Consider the following 18,704-nt stretch of genomic DNA (forward strand, 5'->3'; position numbering starts at 1 on the left):
GATGAAAAATTATGAAGGGAGGCGGGGGAAGGAGGGGATGAAGATTTCTCAAAGTTTATCTGGTTATATTGTCTTGAGTTTTGAACCACCTGAATGTATCAGGTATGCAGAGTGAAAATTAAATAAGATGTTAAAATGAGAAGCGGGGTGTGTGTGGGGGAAGAAAGGGAGGGAAACTTGGCTCAGCTGGGATGAGAAGACACAATGATTCCAGTCGCCCATCAGCCCATCTCCCGCCACATTTCTTTTGCATGTGAGAGAGGGTGTGTTTTAACAAAGTCAACAGACACTTGGGCACAGGGAGCTCAGAGAAGTAAAGTGTTACATCCGGTCACCAAGCAAGTCAACTCAATTTCTCCTCCTTTTAGAAGCTCGGTTTGCAGAGAAATTTGGTAGAAACCATTTTGGCCTGAGCATTATGTTGGGGATATTTGTTGGCTGGTCCATTTGAATTCGTATGAATTATTATCTTGGAGCTGACACCAGGCAGAGGTGAGTGCCCCACAGTGACTCGGAGAAACATTTGAACATTTCCCTTTCCATCTTTTCTGAGCCTTAGTCTCACATTACAAAATGAAAAACCGATAACTTGGGAATACGTGAAAGATGCTTAACTTCACTGATTCATAACTGCCAGTCAAATGAGATGCCATTTTTTCACCAGTTATATTGGCAAAGAGGAACCATTTGGTCATTTGCAGTGTTGAGTGTGAAGAAATAGGACTCCTGCACATGGTTGGTGGTAGGGTAAATTGGTCCCAATTTTACATCATTTGGTGGCAATTTCACATTACGTATCAACACCGCAAGTGCCTCCAGTTTTAATTCTAGGGATTTATCCTTCAGATATCCTCTGGTGATGCAAGAGGAGGTATGGGAACAAGGTGGCTCATTGCAGCAAGATTTGTAATGGTGACAAGCGAGGAGCTCGGTCAGTAAATTATGATGTCCATATAATGGAATATCATACTGCCATTGAAATGAATGAGGTAAATTTTGTATGGAAACCATGGCAAGATATTACCTTTAAACAAAACGGTAAATACTCGTGACAATAGTACACATCTATTGTTTGCAGAAAGACATTTGTATGTGTTTGTGTAGATGGGAAATTTCTGGACAGATGCATAGGAAGCTGCGGATGATGTTACCTCTGGAGAGTAGGGGGAGGGCTTCTGAAACGGGCAGGAAACTAACTTGAGATCGTATAACTTTTTGGAGTGATCAAATTTGTTCACTACGGATGCGCGAGATTTTCATTTGAAAAAGGAACCCCCTCCTCCAACAACAATCTAATCCCTCACAGGCCATTGTGAAAATCAAATCAGATACCTCAGTTCAGCTCAATAAACTTTCTTTCAACACTGAGTCTGTTCCAGCCACCGGCTAAGGTATGTAAAAACTGCTTCCCGAACTGTTAACCACCACGAAAACTGAGAGCAAACAATTTATTTCAGATAGTACAGCTAATGAACAGAATACTTGTAAGAACCAGCTTCCATTTATAAGCTGGAATCCTCCAGAACATCAAGATCCATTGTAGGTGAGGAGTCATTGTTCTTTTATTAAGTGTTAGATTTTAGCAATACAGGATTACAAACTTCCAACCGTGAAAAGCACACACTCCCTCCAAATCCTTCCGGAAAGCCAGAAAGCCCTATGAAGATATTAAGGATTTGGGACAGACTGTTATATATCACAAGACCTGTGATAGGAGAGAGAGAGGGAGGGAGAGAAAAGTGCTATTGCCGGGTCATTTTTAAACAGCACAAGGCAGGCACCCTTCCTCCAGGGTTCCATTACACCACTTTAATTCTTTGACTCATCCTTACTGTGACTTCTTGGCTTGGAGATGTTTAAGGAGGTCGTAAATATTCAGATATTTCATTAACCAGCTCTGCTCTGAGCACCCACTGCCTTCTGACTGCCGTCCTCTGGTAACTATTTCCCCGCCCTGCACTCCCAGTGCACTGATTTTATTAGGCGAGTCTCTTTTAGTTAAGATTTCTACTGTCCCCAACTGGCCTGACAGCCTTCTTCGAGCTTCTGCTTGGATTCTAGGGAATGGATTACAGTGTGTGTCCCAGTGACCCTGTGAGGTCATGGCCACTGTGTTTTCCAGCGTCATCTCCCAGAGCAGCTTGAATCAGTAGATCAGTGAGCCTCCGTCCTGACCCCCTGGTGACTATTCCTAGAAGGTAGAAAAGGATGTGCTCTTAGAGCTGCCCAAGGCATCACCCTGCCCTTGGGGCTTTTCCCCCGTTGTCCTGTGCCCTCGCAGCCAGGGCCTTGCCACGGAGCGCTGGCAGCTTTCGTGCCCTTTGTCACTGCAGACCAGGTGGGAGGCTGTTGGAGGACACCTGGAGGGAGAGAATGAGTTGGGGACCTAGGGGACAGGATGGAGGGTGGTACAGGGTGCTGTGCTGTTGAGGTGCCCACTGGTCACATTCTACCTGGCATCTTTCTAACATGCAGAGTTTTTAAAAAAATTTATTTTATTGAAGTATAGTTGATTTACAATGTTGTGTAAATTTCTGCTGTACCACAAAGCCATAAAGTTATATATACATATATATATGTGTGTGTGTGTGTGTGTATGTATATATATATCCTTTTTCATATTCTTTTCCATTATGGTTTGTCACAGGATATTGAATAAAGTTCCCTGTGCTATACAGTAGGACCTTGTTGTTTATCCATCCTGTATATACTAGTTTGCATCTGCCAATCCAAAACTCCCAATCCATCCCTTCCCCACCCCCCAACCCCTTGGCAACCACAAGTCTGCTCCCTATGTCTGTGAGTCTGTTTCTGTTTTGTAGATAAGTTCATTTGTGCCATATTTTAGATTCCACATGTAAGTGATATCATATAATATTTGTCTGTCTCTTTGATTTACTTCACTTAATATGATAATCTCTAGGTCCATCCACGTTGCTGCAAATGACATTATTTCATTACTTTTTATCACTGAGTAGTATTCTATTGTATATATGTACCACATCTTCTTTATCCATTCGTCTGTTGATGGACATTTAGGTTGTTTCCATGTCTTGGCTATTGTGAATAATGTTGCTATGAACATTGGGGTGCATGTACCTTTTCGAATTACAGTTTTCTCTGGATATATGCCCAGGAGAGGGATTGTAGGATCATATGGTAGCTCTATTTTTAGTGTTTTAAGAGACCTCCATACTGTTCTCCATAGTGGCTGCATCAATTTACATTCCCACCAACAGTGCAAGAGGGTTCCCTTTTCTCCACACCCTCTCCAGCATTTGTTGTTTGTAGACTTCTTGATGATGGCCATTCTGGCTGGTGTGAGGTGGTACCTCATTGTAGTTTTGATTTGCATTTCTCTAGTAGTTAATGGTGTTGAGCATCTTTGCATAACATGCAGAGTTTTATAGAGGAAAGTGAGGTTCCCAGCCCCGACATGGGTGAAAGGTCCACTCCTCAAGGAAGTCCTGCTGTGCGGGGTGGAGGAAGCAGAAGTGGGAGAGCTCACTTCCTCCCCTCTGCGCTCTCAGCTTACTGCGGTCCCCGGGGCCCGGGACCCCCGAGTTCACCCCAGAGGAAAGCCAGCAGCCTCCGAGGGTCGGATGTGCCCTCCACCCGGACTGGGCTGGGTGTCTAGGGAGGTGACAGTGCTCTGGGTGACATGGGATAGCCAGGCAGGCAGAGAAGCCTTCCAACTCAAGTCAGTTCTCCTTTAGAATCACACCCTAAGCTCAAGATTCGCTTTCAAACCTCATTTTTCTCACTGTAAAACAAGTATGTGTAGTCTTCGGGTTTAGTTGCCAACCCACCCCGAATCTGGGGTTGGTTTAAGCTTTGTAGGCAGGCTGTCCTGAGCTGGTCTCTGCCTTGTCTTGGTTTGAAATAAGCTGTTCTGGCTCCTGAGAGGTGCCCTGACTCAGGGCCACCCTTGCTGCCCTGTGGGGTCGGCCCCTGGCTGGGCCCTGCGTCCCGCACGCCACTTCCATCTGGACGTGACTGGGCGAGCTCACACCCTCCCTCCCCCGCGCTGAGCTCTGCTTTGGCCCCACTGGCCTCCCAGTTGCCTCACCCCTCACCACCTTGAGTCTCTGCAACACTCACTTCCTACAGTTGTCCTGAGAAGCAAATGAAGTAACCAGTAGCCCCTCCGGCTTCGCCGCCACTGCTCTGTCTTCTGGCTGCCAGCTGAGAGTCCTGACTCTTGCACCTGGCGGGGTGACCGCTGTGGCTTGTCCAGGTCCTTAGGGGTCAAGCGTAAACTCAACCTTAGGCAGGCAAAGCAGAGCTGGCCATCCACATGGGAGCGGGGCCCCTCTTGCCCCGCCCGCTCCCCGCAGCCTCCGAGAGCTGTCAGCCCCTTTCTTGGAGCCCAGCATCTTCTGCGCTGCCAAGCAGCCCAGGGCCAGGCCCCTGCTTCTGAGCCCAGAGCTGTGGTTGCAGGTATGGGAGGAGAAGCCTCTAGAGGGGTCCGGTGTCATGTGTGTGTTCCTTTGTGTGCTATCACGGGGACTGAGTTCCACACTCAGTAGCCAGGAAGCTCATCACTTACAGAGCGCCCTCCCCATGGCAACCTTTCCTTCCGTATCCAAGCAGGATGACTTCTCAAACTCAAGATCTTTAATTCTCACCTAGCAACACCCGGGTCAGGTGACTTACAGCCAACTTAGAAGTGGAAAGTTCAGGTGTTTCTGAGTGGTTTGAATAATTATAAAAAAGATCCTAAAACAAAATGAAAAAGGCCCCAGAAAACCCAAACTTCACAGATCCCCAAACCCAGTTGTGCTTCTCCTTCCTTGGGAAGGTGACAAGGTCTCAAGATCTTGTTACCGAGATGTGGCTGAAGGCACACTTGAGGTGCTCTGGCCATGGTGGGAGCTCATGGCAATAGTGAGCGGGTCATTCTGGTCATAAAATGACCAGGAAAGCTGCAGCCTATGTTAGTCAGGGTTCTCTGGAGAAACTAAGAGTCAACAGTCAATAGAAGGTATTTGTAACTATATCTATAACTGTATCTATGTATTTCCATAGGTATATCTATGGATATATCTATGTATTTCCATAGATATATCTATGGATGTATATTTTCCATAGATATATCTATTGATAAATATCTATGTATTTCCATAGATATCTATCTATCTATCTATCTACCTACCTATCACCTATCTATCTATCTCTTGAGAGAGGTGATTATTTTGAAGAATTGGCTCATGAGATTGTGGAGGCTGGCAAGTCCAAAAGCTACAGGGTAGGCCGGCAGGCCAGAGATGCAGAAATAATTGATGTTGCAGCTCAAGTCCAAAAGCCATTTGCAGGCAGAAGTCTCTCTTCTTCAAGGAAGATCAGACTTTTTCTATCAAGACCCTCAACTGATTGGATGAGGCCCACCCTTATTACAGAGGGTCTGCTTTCCTCCAACTCTGCTGATTTAAATATTAATCTCATCTAAAAAATACTTTCATTGAAACATCTAGAATAATGTTTGACCAAATATCTGAGTACTGTGGCCTGGCCAAGCGGCCATCACATGGCCCCCGAGGACCTTGGACACTCACCTGTCTACCTGCCGGCCTGTTTGTCCTCCACCTGCATGGTGTAATTCCTGCTGCCCACCCCGCTGCCACCATGAGCCACAGTGCTCCCAGCTCGGGAGCCCTTCAGCTTGCTGCTTGCTCAGACTCAATCAGATGTCTTCTCAACATGGTTCCCCAGACTATGGTGATAGGTTTTGATGTCAGACACACCTGGGGTTTGAATCCTGGCTTTGCAACTTCCATGCCAACGTGATTAAAGTTCTCTGTCAATCTTTTTTACCCATACAATGAGTAAAAATACTTCTTAATCTTGTACGGTTCTTATAAAGATTAAATGAAATGATGGATGAAGTATATTTATATGCTAGCCAACACTGGACACGATGCTGGATAGGGTTTTAAACTTTTCCAAGCACTGTATAGACTCATTTAATCCCCTCCAATAATCCTGTTAGCTGTGTGTTACTGTCATCTCCATTTATTTAAAAACAGTTCTCTTGAGATATAATTCACATATCATACATTGCACCCATTAAAAACCTATGATTCATTGCTTCTTGGTATATTGCATTATTAACTTTGTGAAATTGTGATAAAGTATACATAACATAAAAATTTCCATTTTAACCATTTTAAGCAACATTCAGTGACACTAATTACATTTACAGTGTTGTGCAGCTATTACCACTATCTATTTCCCAAACTTTTTCATCAGCCCCCAAACAGACTCTGAAACTGTTCAGTATATTATCCCCATTCTATTGATGAGAAAACCAAGGCACAGAAAGGTGAGGAAACTTGTCCAAGGTTACACAGCAAACTCGTGGTGGAGCCAGGGTTTGAACAGGTAATTTGGGTGCAGAACTTGGGCTCTTATTACCCAGTGAACTCAGTGTCCAATAACAGCTCATGTTTATTGAGAACCCACAGTGTGTCACACTTTCCTTACATCTTTATGACAAGTCTGCAAGCAAGTCTGCAAGATACTATTGTCTCTATTTTACAGCTGAGGAAACTGAGGCTCAGGAAAGTTGGGTAACTTTCCCAGATCACCACAACAGCACATGTTAGGGCCTGAGTTTGAAGCTGGGTCTCCTTGACCCCAAGGTTCACACTCTTCCCACTTTGCTGTGTACCCCTGCACAGCACCAGCCGTGTCTCATGGCTTTCCTGCTGTCTCATCTAACACCCAGCACACAGTAGGTGCACGAAGGTGCAGGACCGGTGAGCAGAATTGCCCTTCAAGATTGCAGTTGGGAGGGAAGACTGGCGGTTCTGAGGAGCACCCAGTGGGCTCCTATAGATGGAGGCAAACTCGCGTCAGGGTGGAAGGAGCCTTTCCCAAAGGCATGGGTGAGGGGTGGGGGTGAGTGGGGTTGTGTGTTCCCGTCCTGGTTCCTGAGATCTGCATGGGAAGGTGTGGTGTGAAACCCGAACCAGGCAGAGTGTAAGGGAAGCAAGTCTCCTCTCATTTGACTCCGTAAGTGGTGCCCGAGGACCCCCAGTGCCCACAGTGGGCAGACCACAGGGGTCTGTCTGGAGCTCCTAGAGTCTGATCTACCGGATTAGATGTCTGCACAAATCGCGAGGGTGGGATGGGGTTGGGGAGGGGGTGAGGGGAGGTTAAAGGAGAGAAAGTTTATATCAAGGCTCAGGAATAATGAAAGGATTCATCAGCAAAAGCAATGAAACGGACTTAACAAAAAGGTGATTCTGACAGGTCGGGTGAGGCCAGGAGGTAGGAACAGGGAGGAAGGTGGGAGCTGCAGGCGGGAGTGGCAAGCTGTCCTGCAAGAGGCTGGGAAAGTAAGCAGGGAGGAGGAGCCCTGCGGCTGGAGGCGTGGCCGGCGGGCGAGACCGAGGTTGATGGGCGGGGCCTACTGGAGCCCCGCCCCCAAAGCTTGGCTCCTCCCGGAGGGCCGCAGCCCGCCTCTCTGGAGTGGCAGGTGCTCTGTCCCAAGGGGAACCTGCGGCGTGCCAGAGAGCAGACGACCTGTTTCTCCCACTGAGCAGAACGAGCTGACGCAGGTGGTGTCCAGTGTGTTCCTCTTTGCCTGTGACGTCTGGAAGGGGAATTCAGCAAAAAGGACTCCAGTCCGGACCTCTGACCCCAACTTCCTCAATCCAAGCTCTAGAGGGGCACCTGTGTAGCCGAGCCCCGGGGTCCTGTGGGACCCGCACCCTCTCTTTCTTTCCCTCCTCTGCGCCACCGGCCCCCACTCCCACTGTGCCCTCTGTGCCCGCCCCAGAGCTGCATCCCTGCGCCGACCTGGGCTGACCATCACCCTTCATCACCCTACATCAGGCGTGTAATCACGCCTCTGCCCTCGGCCAGGAGCTCCTGGGGGCAGAGACCGCTTCTGTTTTATGACCCTGCAGAGTGAGGGATTAGGTGTTAGGGAATGAACGCGAGAGTGCGCGAAGCCCCCCTCCTCCCGTGAGCCCCGCCTTGGGCGGAGACCCCTCCCTCCAGCGGCCTGACCCCTGCACGACCGTGACCAGGCCGGCTGGGCTGCACTCAGGGCGCCCATCCGGGCAGGACCACATCCCACTTCCTACCTGGGGGCCCGGGCTGCTTCTGGCCTCTTAGGCCCTGGATGGTGGGGTGCCCGCACCTCAGGTGTGCTTCCCGGGTCCTGGTGTCCTTGGCGTTCCCACCCCCATGATGAGTGAGGCCTTAGGTGGAGGGAGAAGCCAAACTTGGCTAATGAAATACTCTTTCCTACAGATGCCATCGGCACTGGCTTCTGAGCCCTGGGTTGGTCCTGGCCACAGTATCTCTAGGTTCCTGCCTGGGGCACCTGCTCCCTCCCCTGGGAACGAGGCCTGTGGTCCCTGGCGGAATCTGTGCTGGGGCAGTGCTTCGTCCCAGCATCTCAGGGTGGTGGACCGCAGCCTCATCGACTCCTGGAAGAGGAAAGGAGCTTGGAACATTCCCGCTTCCTCTTCGCACAGATGCCACTCCCTCAGGTCCCTCTGGTGGTGGAGTCAGTCCCAGGGGAGGGGAGCCTTCCTGGCTCAGCCCTCTCAGGGTCAGGCGGTGCTGCCTTCCAGCTGCTCTCAGGTCTATCTTGAGCGCCCTTGCCCTCCCCCCAACCCCCAGAGGTGGCCCCGAGGCAGGTCAGGAGGCTGGTGAGGGTCTGAGGCCTTTGTTAAGCTGTAGATGAGTTCCCAGGCTGCTCGGCCCGGGGCCCAGTTCCCTGTGGAACTCTGCCCACCGGTGCCCCCCTCGCCTCCTGTCTCTGGCCACGGTGCCTTCTCTCTGTGTGGCCTTTCTGGCCAAGCCCTGCTGAGCAGGGAAGGACTTAGAGGTTAAGCGAGGGAGAAAGCTGGTGGCTCTGACGCCTCTGGGCCCTGGGACCTCTTGTGCCTGAGGAGGGTGAGTATCGGTGGATCCATCTGGTGTCAGAAACAGCGGGCGGTTCTGGGTCCCCTTTTCTGGAGGTGGTAGGCACTCCCCTGGGTCCCTCCCTCCCACGGTGCCCCGGCCTTGGTGTTACCCATGCTTCCCGCCAGGGTGTCCTCATCCCAGAGGGCGATGTGATAAGGGGGTTCCTAGGCCCTGGGGTTGGGAGGGGTCTCAGGACCGCGTGCGCTTCGATGAGCCCTTAGTGTCCGCAGAGGAGCAGCGCCGGCACCTGAGCTCCGTCCACATTCGCCAGCGAGGCTCTGGGTCCTGGTTTCTGCATCCGGCTGCACGCAGGATGCACTGACCTTGTCTGTTCACCTGTCTGCATGTCTTCAAGAGGAGGGTCTGCATCTTGGAACACTGTGTCCAGCACGGAGTGCAGTGGCACACGTACGGGACCCTCGGGAAGTGCGTGTCCCCCCCTCTGGCTGCATCCACCAGCCGCCACTGGCAGGTGACGGGGCCTCTGTCGCGCTCTGCCTGCTTGGAGAGCCCGCGAGTTCCCTGAGTGCCTCCCCACAGCCTACTCCCAGCTCCTCTCCTGCCCCGCCACCCCCCGGGGCTTTCAGATCCTGAAGGGCTGTCCCAGCTCCTCGCTGGTACACAAAGGCACTGCAGTTTCCAGGAGACTCCAGCCACCGCAGTCTGCCTCACTACCCCTCTGGGAGTTTCCCTGCCTCGGCCCCTTCTCTCCACTTGCACAGCTCTGGGGAACCCTTCCTCTTCTCTGCTCAAGGGGCAAGGCCTCGCCCCCGCCTCAGTGGCCCCCGGGCAGCTTGGCAGGGTCAGCAAATTCTCCTCTGCCATTGGGCCCCTGGCTCCAGGCCTCGTGATCTGGAGACACCAGCTTCACAGCTACCAAATATCTGCAACCTTGTCCTTGAGAGGAGGCCTTAAGGCTTTTCTCTTTTGCCCCAGAGTAACCTCAAGGGTGTAGGGTGGTGGGAACCACCCCTCAGGGTCAGGGTGTGGTCTGATGTGGTCACTGATGGCTTCTCCCAGGGAGCTTCAGGAAGAATTTCTGATATTCACATTGTCACAGGACAAAGTAAACCGTAATTGTTTCATACCATATAGCTGTAATTTCCAGCACTATTATATTCCATCTTATGAAAAAATATTTGACGGTGCCTCCAGGGGAAGACTTGGGCCGTGCTTGGGGATGGGGTGATGAGTGCCTCTTATCAGGACATTTGTACCCCGATCTTCCCAGTTCCCTGGACCCTGAGACTTAGTTAAAGTCACAACTATTTTTTTTTTAAGTCTTCTTTGTTGAGAAGTTGCTGAACTTTGCTGAGCGTGGAGGATTGATTCAGGAGTTCAATCATTTATTCATTAAATAAGTAAAACTTCTTGAACGCCTACTATGTGCCAGGGGCCATGCTAGATCAACGGTGGGGACACAACCCTCACTCACAGAATTGTTGGTTTGTCGGTTTGAATTCCAGTTCTGCCATTTACTGTGTCGATGAATCTTTCTGAGCTTCAGTGCTTTTCTCTCTCAGGTGAAGATGGGGATTTCTGTCTCACTGAGTTTGCCTGGCATCTAGGAGCTACATGCAATAAATGGATTGTTTCTTTTTCTTAATTTAATTTTTAAATTTTATATTCGAGTACAGTTGATTTACAATGTTGTGTTAGTTTCAGGTGTACAGCAAAGCGATTCAGTTATACATATACTACATCCATTCTTTTTCAGATTCTTTTCCCGTATAGGTTATTACAGAATATCGAGTAGAGTTCCCTGTGCTGTACAGTAGGTCCTTGTTGATTATCTATTTTATATATAGTGTGTATGTCAGTCTCAAACTCATAATGTATCCCTCCCCCGCACCTTTCCCCTTTGGTAACCGTACGTTTGTTTTCAAAGTCTGTGAATGGATTTCATTCTTACTGCTATTTTCCAGGCTATAGACTGTCCTCTTTCTTCTTGCATGGACATTGCCTGAGGAGCCACTGAACTGTCGGCTCTTGGGTCGCTGACTGTCCGGAGTTTTTGAGTGCCTCGGAAAGATCCTGGGGAGTTGGCTGATTGGCTCCCGGTACACGCCAGGCTATGGGCTGCGCTAAGCGACCCGGATGGGGAACCGTCTCTAAATCCTGTTCTAATTTGTTTCTCTGTGTGCTTTGTAATTGAGCCACCCTTTCCGTCAGCTAGAGTTGTTAATGACCTTGAGAAATGATCCCAGCCCTGAATAGAGGGTCCTGCTCTTTTGAAGTCACCCACTTTCTTTGTGGGTCTAAGCTGTTTGAGTTTTCCCCTCTTGGGCACACCCTCTCTTCCACTTTGATGCTGCCTCTGTAACAACAGGGCTCAGAATTATTAATTCCTACTGCACAGCGAGGTGCAGTCTTATTACACAGAGAGGAGGGGGGAAATATAATTGCTACCTTGAGTAATCATTTTCCGAAGGCTGCGCGCATAACCTTTAATTAATATTTCATTTGCAGCCAGGGTGGGTAACTTGAATAGGGCCTAAAAATATTGCTGTCCCTGTGCATGGAGAGATTATTAACTGGGAGACACGGAGCCAGCGTGCTATTCGATTGTTTGCAATCATTTCTAAAATTAAAAACGTTTGAGCCACTAACCCGTAATAAGATGAGGGAGCGGGCTTAGAGGGATGCAGCTCTTTATTGAGGGGGATAAAGGTGCCAATTCCAGGCCTAATCCAGCTCCCTCCACCTGCCCGTGGAATGAATTTGGGGCACAGGGGATCTGGGGGGCCAGCGACTCACTGATCAAAGCTGGGCTCCCAGCTCGTGTCCGACAGGCACCGTGTGGCTGGCCGCACACAGGTCACTGGGTCTAAGGATCAGCGGGAAGCACCATCGTCTTTGATGTTCACTGGAGAGGGGCACTTGAGATGCTCAAAGGGCCTCCTGGGAGAGAGCCGGAGGCTGTTTCCTGGGTGGCTGGGAACCCTGGGAACGCTTGAGGGGGGGGGGAGGGCAGGTGAGGGCTGTGGGCAGTGGGGGAGGGGAGCAGATCAAGGGCGCAGGAATGTCATGGCAGATGCTCCGGCGGCGGCTGAGTGATTCTGGACCGCTTCCTTCCTGGCCTTGGGGATTCTAGCGGGTGGGAGACCCGGGGCTGGCTCCTGGGAGGCGGCCGAAGGCCTTCAGACACACAAGCCCGTCAGAGTCTGCACGTGATTTCACAGCCCATGAGCCCCTCCGTCTGAGAGCCGTGGGCATGCTGGTCGGCAGCCGCTATGGGGATTGGGCGAGCTCTTAGCTCCTGGCTTTATCTCATCAGACCTCCCGACAGCCCCCGAGGAAGGAGATGCTTCCTTACAGGTGAGGGACCTGGGCCTTTTGGCTCAAGTCACCGATTCCCAAGGGCACACGGCTGTGGGTGAGCTGGTATTGATTCTGGCAGCCTGGTCGGGTGCTGTGGATCCTTGGAGGCTGAGGCGGGTCCTCGTTTGGCGACGATGGCAGCACAGACGTGTGAGGCCAGCTGCACTGGACACCGTCTCCCGTCGGCATCTCCCTTTGAACTGGACTTTGCAGGAGACCTGACCCCCTAATCCAGGGCGTATCAATGTGAAGGGGCGAATCGTTTAACTTCATACACACCATTGGGATTATTTAAAACCTTCCTGCTCAACCCCAGGGCTGCTGTGTTTCTGGGTTCTTGGGCTTACTGAGTTTTCCTGAAAAAAAAAGAGTTTTAAAAACATCGGCCCATAGGTTTATTGCCATATTATTGATGACAGAGGGGGTTGTCTCAATCCTTAATCATCTTGGGGTTTCTAGATGTGCTCAAGTCGGCTTCTCATTTGTGCCAAAAGCCTGGCCGTTGTCAAGAGTTCCCTCTCTGGCAGAAAGGACGCCAGGTGTGTGTACTGCCCCCTGCCCCCTTGCTGGGTCCGGCCGTCTGGGAGGCGGGGGAGGAGGGAGGATTTGAGGGACAGCCATCAGTGTGGTGTTTCTTCTTCTCGGAAGCTCCTATAGGAAGGAAGTCGCAGGACAGGACGCTGATGGTGGCCCCTCTGCTGTCTCGGTTTATCTCATTAGACCTCAAAGCAGCCCGGCCGCCGGGTGGCCCTGGGCTTCCCATTTCACACACGGGAGACTGAAGTCCTACACCTGGTTAGTGCTGGGCGTCAGGGTTTGAACCCGGTCCCCTCCTCTCCACCCTGGGGAGAGCCGGCCTCTTGGAGCAAGGCAGTGGTCCCTGGCCTCTGTCCCCTGGACACGCTGCCTTCCTCCCCTCACTCCACTTTCCCGAGGCTCTGCTCCTGCCAGATCTGTGCCCTACAGAGGTTCAAGAGTGACTGCATTTTGTTTATTTTCTCCTTCACTCATTCATTTTCTAAAAATTAAAAAGTGACACTTGCTTACAAAAATTTGAGTTTCCTTCCCTAATCCTATCCCTCAGAAGTCACCGCAGTGAACTTGGTGGGTGGCATTCCAGACTTTGTTCCTAGACACATATGAACCTTCAAATATATATGTAGATATCTATACACAGAGAACTTATTTATTTGAAATGAGTACATATAAACAATGTTTGTAAAAGCCCAAGACTGGAAATACCTGAAGTGAGATAACCTCGGCAGGGGCTCAGTTAGACCTTTTGTGATACGACCATTCAGTAGAAGTATTGCTTGGCTGTTAGAAAGACAGCTCTCCATGTACAGCGGCAAGAGCTGTTTATAACGTGCCTTTAAGTGAAGAAATGAAGGAAGGATTGTCTGCCTCATGTAGACTCACTTAATTTGCACAGTAGCTTCTCGTGGATGGGCAGGCAGCAAGGGCAGCCCAACCAGACACAGCCCAGGATCCCTGTGCGGATTTGACAGCGGTGTCGGTGGCCGGATGGCTCTGGCCCAAGCTGCCTCTGACACAGGGATGCCTCCAGAGAGCTATGGCCCCCCCAGAGGAAGTTACTTGCTGCCACACTCGGGGGAAGTCCTGCGCTAAGTGCTTGGGCAGGGGGGAGGGGGAGGGGCTGAAGGGCAGGGACGACTGAGGGCCCCAAACGTGAACTGAAGCCTTCCTGGAGGGCAGCGCCTCAGAACTGTTCACCCCATTTCTCTACAGGCAGAAACTCAGGCCCAGAGAGGGGAAGTGACCTGTCTGAGGTCACACAGCAATGTAGAGACAGGGCTCAGCCCGCTCCTCAGGTCTGCTCTGGTGGGACCCTGGAGTCTGTGCCTGGGGGGTGTGCGCGAGGGCTGCAGCCGGCTCTTCCAGCCTTCCCAGGAGCTGCGTTCTCTGCAGGGTCATCTCAACTTTCCTCTTCCCCCCCTTCCTCATCCTGCCTGCAGCCCCCTCAGTTTGGTCTCTATGCCCCCTGGCCAGAGCTGAGGCAACTTGGGGCAACTTGTTGGGAAACCTGGGTGAGGATACTGATGCATTCCATTCTCCTCAAACCCTTGGATGTTTCTGGTGTGTGCTGTGTGCACGTGTGTGCTGTGCACGTGTGTGCGCCCGTGTGCACTTGCAGGTGCATGCGTGTGTATGTGCGCACACGTGTGTCATGCACGTGCACGTGTGTGGTGTGTGTGTAGCGCGTGCAGGTGCGTGTTCAAGGGGAGACAGACGGTGACTCAGCCATGGCAGTGTCGGAGCTGACCCAGGAGCAGGGGCGGCCAGCAGGAGCCGTGTCTTGCCGAGCCAGTGGGTCCCAGCAGAGCCCGGAACTGCGGGTTAAGAGAGGTGCACCTTCGGAAAGAGTAAACCACTGTTTTCTTGCCGGCTGTTTGCCCTTATTAATTCAGGTAGCAATTACCCATTCTGAATATTTGGCGACTAATTAGTTTTCCCCGTGGAGATGGCAGAAGGAGGAACGCTTTGCTCTGACCTCATCCACTTGCTCGGTTTCCTGAGGAGGGGCGAGGGAGGCTGCAGAGGGGCAGGGGGGACAGAGGGCGAGAGAAATCTGCCCGGTGCCCGGGACGCCCCTGTAGCTGCCCGGGTCTTTGCTACAAGTCTACAGGGTGATCAAAATAACCCGCCCAGTTTGGGTTTTGTTCTTGCTTTCACGTCGCCTGGCCCATTTCCCCTGTGAAAGCAGCTCCTGGGCGTTTGCCTGATGATGTAGGTGGTGGTGTCACAGCGAAAGTTCGAGGCTGCTGGCTCAGCTGGTGTCGCTTCATCCGGGAGCTATGCCCTCTGAATCCAAGGTGACCAGGGACCCTGAGTGCAGGGACAGCATGCTGGGCGAGAGGACAGACACTCATGTAGAGGCTGGGACGCCGAGGGGTGCGCGGTTCAGGGTGACGGCGGGAGGAGGCGGCCAGGCGGCCCTCGTGCCCCAGCTCCGCCCTGCGTGGGTTTGGGGCTGGCTTCTTACCCCCTGTGGAGCCCCTCACTCGGCACCTGGCCTTGATTTGCCTCTTTGCTCTTGAACTTTTGGTTCCTGGGGAATAGCCGTCAGTGTCGCGATTGTTCACAGAAGCACCTCTCAGGAAGGGCTCCCGTAGACAGGAGGGTTAGTAGTTCAAGTCTGGGCGGCCTCCTGAATTGGAACAAGCGATGGGCAGGAATGTATTTTGGGGAAGTGGTAAGTGGACAAGTCAAGCAAATATTGCTGTACCTGTTCTGGGGACTGGGGGGCAGTGGGGCTCAGACCACGGGGCGCTGGACACAGATCTGGGCGCTGCAGCCGAGCCCACCAGGACTGGGGGTGGGCGCTACCCCCGAACCCCGCCCGGGCTTGCTCCCCTTGCACGCGGTGTAGACCCAGCACAGCCGTGGTCAGGGTCTCTGAAGGGTGCTCTCACCCGCCTCTCCTTTCAGATGAACATCTCTGCTGGGGTTGGAAGGCCTCCCGGCCGCCTCCTCCCTGCAGCTGTGCCCTGGGGCCCGGTCTTGGCTGCGGGCGAGGCCTGCTGCCCCTGCTTCCGTGTCTTCTGCAGCCACGTCGGGTGGGCATCAGCGCTTACAGGTGGGTGCCAGCTGGCTGGCTGCACCCCCCCTCGCGCCGCGCGGCTGTGCAGGTCTCCTCAGCTCCCCCACGCCCCTGACCACGCGGCACGGGCCTGTCTGTCTGACGCAGCTGGGCCAGCCCTGCTGATGCGGGAATTGGACTCTGGTCATTTGCACCTGCCGTCCCACAATCTACTGCGGGTCACGGCCAGGGACCCTGTGTTCTGGTGTCTGGGGTTTCCCCAGTGCACTGAGGCTCGTGCTGGTTTCCCTAAACCGCGGTGGCCACGGTTCCTGTTCAGATCGGCCCTGGGAAGGTGCAGGAGCCTTGGACTCAGGCCGGGCTCCGAGACCTGGTTCTTCCAGTGACCTGTGACCTTGAGTGGGTTATGTAAGCACTTTGAGCACCTCTTCTGTCATGCTGCCTCTGTCTTTGGGGTATGCTGCCGCGTATGTGGCGTCAGAGGGAACCAGATGCTCGGGGTTTCCAGCAATGTGATCTGGGGGCACCAGGGGGCGTTTGCCAGCAACCTGGGCAAGTGGCCTTGGGATCTCCCTTGAAGCCCCCAGGAGCCCCTGGGGGACAGAGCATTGATCCGTCCTCTGTGGACCAGAGAGCCTCCCTGCCGGCCCGCAGGCTGTGGCTCTGAGGGCCCCTGGCAAGGGGTCTGGCTTAGACCAGGTGTCTTCCAGGTCACCTGAGGGCTGGACTTTAAATAAACTCCAGCATGGAGTTTCCAGGCTGGGATGGATGTGAAGTGGCTTGGGGTCTAAGCTGTCTCGGGAAATGCACAAACACCAGGTGCAGTGCTGGCGGTTTGAGTTTCCATTTACATTACCTGGGGCTTTTCTGTCCAGCTTCCCCTCCCCCACCCCTCGCAGCTGGGACTTCACATGCCCAGGCCAAGTCCACCTGAGCGATGGACATGCCAGGCAGGGGGGCGCCGCTTCAGGCAGGACACACCCTCCACGGGGACTTCCGACCCCAAAAGGCAAAGCAACATGACGGCTTCAGAGGCCGGGACCCTTGGGAAAGTCATCTGAGCCTGGGGATAATAAGACCTCCTTGGAGGCGGGGGGTGAGGACTAAATAAACCAAGAGACAGAAAGGGTTCAGTGCCCTGAACAGCAGTAATAGTAGTAACAGGAGCGTTTCCGTGCCGCCTCCCTCCGTCTGGCTCCGAGAGGGCTTGAAGAATCAGCTCACGTAGACGGCACAGCAATCTTCTAAGGTGGAGACAATGGTTGCCGTCCGCCCCATTTTACTGAAGGGGAAACAGAGGCACTGGGAAGCAAAGTAACATGTCCGAGGTCACGGAGCTGGTACGAGGCAGAAGCGGGCGCCTCCCCCCAGGCACTCGGGCTCCAGGCCTGCGCCGGCCCTGTTCCCCATTCTGCTCGGGACATCGCTGGCCTTGGAGGCTGCGGCCAGTTCTCCCTGAGCAGCTCCTGTCTCCTGATGTCCCCGTGGGTCTCAGGCAGTTGGCCTGACCCGCCCCTGGACTCTGTGCTGTGATTAGTTCCAGTGAGCCTGGGGGGCGGGTGGTGCCAGTTCCAGCCTTGCTGCCCCGTCTGCAGGCAGCTGGCGCCAGGGCGGGTGTGTGCTCTCAGCTCTGACGATTACAGCCGGGGACCTTGATTCTGTCACTAGTAAGTGTAGTAAGTGGCAAAGAGTGGCTACTCTTATTATGGGTGTTCTTTTCTTTCTTTCTTTTTTTTTTTAAACATCTTTATTGGAGTATAATTGCTTTACAATGGTGTGTTAGTTTCTGCTTTATAACAAAGTGAAATCAGTTATACATATACATATATCCCCATATCTCCTCCCTCTTGCGTCTCCCTCCCTCCCACCCTCCCTATCCCACCCCTCTAGGTGGTCACAAAGCACACAGCTGATCTCCCTGTGCTATGCGGCTGCTTCCCACTAGCTATCTATTTTACGTTTGGTAGTGTATATATGTCCATGCCACTCTCTCACCCTGTCACATCTCACCCCACCCCCTCCCCATGTCCTCAAGTCCATTCTCTAGTAGGTCTGTGGTCTTTATTCCCATCCTGCCACTAGGTTCTTCATGACCGTTTTTTTTTTTTCCTTAGATTCCATATATATGTGTTAGCATATTTGTAGTGACGTGGATGGAGTTAGAGTCTGTCATACAGAGTGAAGTAAGTCAGAAAGAGAAAAACAAATATGGGTGTTCTTTTTTAAAAACATTTTTAAGACCATTTTTTTAAGAGCAGTTTTAGGTTCACAGCAAACTTGAGAGGAAGACAGAGATTTCCTCTATGCCGCCCTCCCTCCACACATGTGTAGCCTCTCCCGCTATGAACACTCCCACCAGAGTGGGACATTTCGTACAACTGATGAACCTACACTGATGCATCATTATCACCCCAAGTCCATAGTTTACATTAGGGGTCATTCTTGGAGTTGTACCTTCTATGAGTTTGGACAAATGTATAATGGTATGTCCATCATTATAATGTCATACAGAGTATTTTCACTGCCTTAAAAATCCTCTGTGTTCCGCCTATTCATGCCTCTCCTCTCTCCTTCTTAACCTCTGACAATCACTGACCTTTTTACTCTATTCATAGTTTCACCTTTTCAGAATGTCATATGGTTGGAATCAAGCAATATGTAGCCTTTTCAGATTGGCTTCTTTCACTCAGACTCTGTATTTAGGATCTTTCCGTATATTTTCATGGCTTGATAGCTCATTTCTTTTTAGTGCTGAATAATATTCCATTGTTTGGATATACCACAGTTGATTACCCATTCACCTGCTGAAGGACATCTTAGTTGCTTCCAAGCAAGATGGATTTGGCAGTTTTGAGTAAAGCTGCTGTAAATATCCACATGTAGGGTTTTGTGTGGG

This window comes from Balaenoptera ricei, chromosome 13 (assembly GCF_028023285.1).
Source record: "Balaenoptera ricei isolate mBalRic1 chromosome 13, mBalRic1.hap2, whole genome shotgun sequence".
NCBI lineage: Eukaryota > Metazoa > Chordata > Mammalia > Artiodactyla > Balaenopteridae > Balaenoptera > Balaenoptera ricei.